Source organism: Battus philenor, unplaced genomic scaffold (assembly GCF_028537555.1).
Source record: "Battus philenor isolate CCGP_79_NKW_IND1 unplaced genomic scaffold, ilBatPhil1.0.hap1 SCAF_42, whole genome shotgun sequence".
In the NCBI taxonomy this organism is placed as follows: Eukaryota; Metazoa; Arthropoda; class Insecta; order Lepidoptera; family Papilionidae; genus Battus; species Battus philenor.
The window spans coordinates 42,501-47,500 of record NW_027181707.1 but is presented as its reverse complement, the minus strand read 5'-3'; the positions used below and the strand labels follow the sequence as shown (position 1 = coordinate 47,500).

Below are 5,000 nucleotides of genomic sequence, written 5' to 3'. Positions count from 1 at the left end.
GGCCCTTTCGGTATCGGTCCGTATCGATACGATAATATAACGTTCGCACTGGAACGACGACGCGTATCACCGACATAATACGGATGCGTAGCGACGACGAGCGGTGAACTCTCTCGCATCGGGCTAGGCGCGCGCGCACATGAACATCACGTAATGTTTACTTACATATGTTTGTGTGTGCGTTACGCTTGCCGCGCAAGAAAACATTCACCGCCTGCCGGTCGCATCCGTCGGAGACGCGTCGTCTGTGCTTCCGATATATTTTATTATATCGTATACACGAACCGATGAGCTCGGACGAAGACCGCACTACGAAGACTCGCGTCTTAGCGATGCGTGTAATCTTTTCACACTCGTTTCATATTCAATACAATTCGATATATTTAAACGGACCGTAAACGCGCTCCGCGCGTACGCGGACGTGAGGGGTGCAGCACCCCGCCGTCCGTCGTCCGTCGCGAAGAACGTTCAACGGAAACCGTCAATTGTTCGAAAGAGCGCGCGCCCGCTCGCCCGCGCGCGGTAGTGCGGCAGCGGCAGCGCGACGACAGCGACGGCGGATAGTGAGAGAGAGAGAGTGAGAGCCGCGGCGGCGCGGACGAGAGACTCTTATTAGAGATCGTCCCATCGCACCGTCCGCGAGCTCGTTCATCACCCCCCACCAACCCGCCGCCGCCGCGTCGCGCGTCACCGCCGCGCGCATCGACCGGCGCGAGCGCACGTAGCGCGCGTTCTACACCGAACAGTGTGGTTTTTATATTTTAACAGCCGGCCCTCAGACAGGAGTGGTCCTGGATATTTCTCCACGGACCGCAATGTGCGTTCGAAATGTCGATGTTCAAATGTGTCCTGCAGTTCACACTATGACGCGCAGTTAACTGCGTTCTTCATCGACCCGCGAGCCAAGTGATCCACCGTCCAGGGTAATGGTTTTTTCTTAATGTTGTTATTACTTACGGTAGCGGCCTACGGCTCTCGCCGTCGGCCACTTGATTGTCCGTTTTTATGTATTAACGTCGAAAGTTGGTCGAATTCATGTGCGCCGAGGCGTTCATAAAGAAACGGCACCGAAAAAGCTTAACGCCCCGACGCGAATCCTTTAGAATGATGAACGACGACGACCCGCGCACCCCCCAACGAGCTGGCGTGACGCACGACATTGTCATCTTTCTAACCGCTTAAATTTCGTTTTGTATAGCGCCAACCGACAATAAAGGGCCTGAGCTAGGCAGTGGGGATTTTCACCGCTTCGAACGCTCCGTTTGGTATGCCCCGGTCGGCGCTCGTCTCTCGGCGTTTTTCCGCCACCCGGCCGCTTCGACGGCGGCGGAGGCAGCGGCGGCGGTAGCACTTTCGACGAATGCCACCACCGCCACCGGCCACCGCCACGGCGCCGTCGCCGCTGCGCCGTTAGGCGTAATAGACGCTAGAGACAATTATTTCACATTTTATTTTTTATACATATATACAAACACGCACACACACACGCACGCACACGCGCGCGCGCTCGTCCGCATTAGATACGAACAGCAGCGCGCGCGTACGTACATATATATGTATATATGTCGTATATATATATATCATTATGGATGTATTACATATATATATGTGTAAACACGGTATGTACGAAGTCGTCGTCGTCGTCGTCGTCGTCGTCGCAACAGCAACAACAGCAACAGCGGCGCAACAACGTTCGTGAACATATCACGCGTCTCGCACACATACACACACGTTAATGATCCTTCCGCAGGTTCCCCTACGGAAACCTTGTTACGACTTTTACTTCCTCTAAATGATCAAGTTTGGTCAACTTCCCAGCAACGCCGACGGCCGTGAAGCCACCGCGTGTCGGTCCGAAGACCTCACTAAATCATTCAATCGGTAGTAGCGACGGGCGGTGTGTACAAAGGGCAGGGACGTAATCAACGCGAGCTTATGACTCGCGCTTACTAGGAATTCCTCGTTTATGGGGGATAATTGCAAACCCCAATCCCCAGCACGAAGGAGTTTCAACGGGTTGCCCGGGCCTCTAGGCCAGGGAGAACATGCTGATTCCTTCAGTGTAGCGCGCGTGCGGCCCAGGACATCTAAGGGCATCACAGACCTGTTATTGCTCAATCTCGTGCGGCTCGAAGCCGCCGGTCCCTCTAAGAAGAATTTTAATACGTCGCCAGTGAGTTGCGCCACCGGAGCGGCGCACACCTAAATGACGACGCCTATTTAGCAGGCTAGAGTCTCGTTCGTTACCGGAATTAACCAGACAAATCGCTCCACCAACTAAGAACGGCCATGCACCACCACCCACCGAATCAAGAAAGAGCTGTTAATCTGTCAATCCTTCCGGTGTCCGGGCCTGGTGAGATTTCCCGTGTTGAGTCAAATTAAGCCGCAGGCTCCACTCCTGGTGGTGCCCTTCCGTCAATTCCTTTAAGTTTCAGCTTTGCAACCATACTCCCCCCGGAGTCCAAAATCTTTGGTTTCCCGGAAGCTGCCCGCCGAGCCATCGTAGTAACGTCGGCGGATCGCTAGATGACATATTTACGGTTAGAACTAGGGCGGTATCTAATCGCCTTCGAACCTCTAACTTTCGTTCTTGATTGATGAAAACACCTTTGGCAAATGCTTTCGCTGATGTTCGTCTTGCGACGATCCAAGAATTTCACCTCTAACGTCGCAATACGAATGCCCCCAGTTATCCCTATTAATCATTACCTCGGAGTTCTGAAAACCAACAAAATAGAACCGAGATCATATTCTATTATTCCATGCACGAAATATTCAAGCAGCATTTTGAGCCCGCTTTGAGCACTCTAATTTGTTCAAAGTAAAATTGTCGGCCCATCTCGACACTCACCGAAGAGCACCGCGATAGGATTTTGATATTGAACCGCCGTTTTACCGACGGCTCACCGACGATATGCTCCGCAGACGTGTCAGTATCACCGCGGATGCGGTGCACCGACAGCGCGGCGCACAAATGCAACTACGAGCTTTTTAACCGCAACAATTTTAGTATACGCTATTGGAGCTGGAGTTACCGCGGCTGCTGGCACCAGACTTGCCCTCCAATTGTTCCTCGTTAAAATATTTAAAGTGTACTCATTCCGATTACGAGGCCTCGTAAGAGTCCCGTATCGTTATTTTTCGTCACTACCTCCCCGTGCCGGGAGTGGGTAATTTGCGCGCCTGCTGCCTTCCTTGGATGTGGTAGCCGTTTCTCAGGCTCCCTCTCCGGAATCGAACCCTGATTCCCCGTTACCCGTGACAACCATGGTAGTCGCAGAAACTACCATCGAAAGTTGATAAGGCAGACATTTGAAAGATGCGTCGCCGGTGCTGGACCATGCGATCGGCAAAAGTTATCCAGATTCATCAAAATTAACGACTTCGGACGCGAGGCCCTCCGTCGATTGGTTTTGATCTAATAAAAGCACTCATCCCATCACTGGTCAGAGTTCTGATTGCATGTATTAGCTCTAGAATTACCACAGTTATCCAAGTAACCGAGGTAAGATCTAAGGAACCAAAACTGATATATTGAGCCATTCGCGGTATCGCCTTAATACGGCTTGCACTGAGACATGCATGGCTTAATCTTTGAGACAAGCATATAACTACTGGCAGGATCAACCAGGGAGCTAGCTAGAGCTAACACACACCAACACCGCACATACGAGAGATATGAGGGTGATGATGATATGATAGACGTGTGACAAGCGACGCGTCGGACGTTCGAAACGCCGTGACGCGCCGGTGCCTAGGTAGCTTTTTGCGTGCGTGCGTGCGTGCGTATTTATTACAATACACACACAACACCACACCGCAACAACAAAATGAATTCGTTTTTCTATCTGTTCACGGAGGAAAATGTATATCTCAACACTCGCCTCGCGTTCGTCCAGATTTACTTTGGACGCGGCATCGCGTCCGATTCATCGGAACGTTCTTTGACGAGACACATACAAATCTTCACTTTTATAAAATATCGTTTCGCAAAACGAACAATGACCGATTTCCAGCCCGGTTTTAGAGAGATCCGAAATCCTTGATTTATATATCATGATCGACCGTCGCGCGACTAGCGCGCGACGAGCTCGTTGATGCGATGCGTTAAGGGCCGCCCCGAAGTCGACTCGGGAGCCCAACGCCGTTCGCGTTAATTAAACGAGACGTTCTCTTACGCCTTCCGCTCTTACATAACGGAGACGTCGTCCGACACAGTTTACGGTGTGTTGTTGTGGGGAGATGATCCCCTTTTTCTTCCCTCCTCCGCCGCCGCTGTGTCGTTCGTGCGTTTGTCGGTTATAGAAGTTTCAGTTTCGGGCGTTCTCGTTGGTGGCGCGCGTTGTTTGTGTATCGGTGTTATTAGTTTTGTTCGATTCGCGCGCGTTTTCTAAGAATAATTTTTAAATTTTTTTTTTTTTATAAAAAAAAAAAAAAAAAAACTAAATCTAAAAAAAACGCAATCTCCGCAAACAAACTAACACCACCACACCACACACACCCCACCAACCAAAAAAACACACTCCACACTCCACAACCACCAACAAACAAAACAAAACAGAAGAGCATCGGAGAGAACTCTATTCGGCCGACCGGCGCGTCTCGCGCCAGTCCCATGTATATGCGGGAACGACTGTATGCGTCTCCGCGTAGCGCGATAGAGCGTTCGCGTATCGATTGCATACCACCGATCTACATATCTATATCTGACCCTGATCTCGATGTCATCGTCGTCGTCATCATCATCATCATCATCATCATCATCATCATCATCATCATCATCATCGTTCGACCCGATCGCGGATTGCGCGTAGCCAGCCGCCGATGCGTTCGCGTATCGATTTCTGAAAACGACAGAGTCCGGTCCCGTTCGCGTATCGATGCATAAATTTCGTGCTGATGACGATCGCACTCTTTCATACGCGATGTCGACTGAGACAAAGAAAGGTGTCGTCGTCGTCGTCGTCGTCGTCGTCGTCGTCGTCGTCGTCGAGACG

General features: G+C 51.1%; 2 non-coding genes across 2 annotated transcripts; both read right to left on the bottom strand.

The window, feature by feature from the left end:
• Positions 1 to 769: 769 nt before the first annotated feature.
• Positions 770 to 926, bottom strand: LOC137929142 (5.8S ribosomal RNA). The gene has a single exon (XR_011108716.1). It is a non-coding gene; the product is annotated as a 5.8S ribosomal RNA (ribosomal RNA).
• Positions 927 to 1,733: 807 nt separating this feature from the next.
• LOC137929116 (small subunit ribosomal RNA) lies at positions 1,734 to 3,637 on the bottom strand. Its single transcript, XR_011108691.1, has one exon. It is a non-coding gene; the product is annotated as a small subunit ribosomal RNA (ribosomal RNA).
• Positions 3,638 to 5,000: the final 1,363 nt, after the last annotated feature.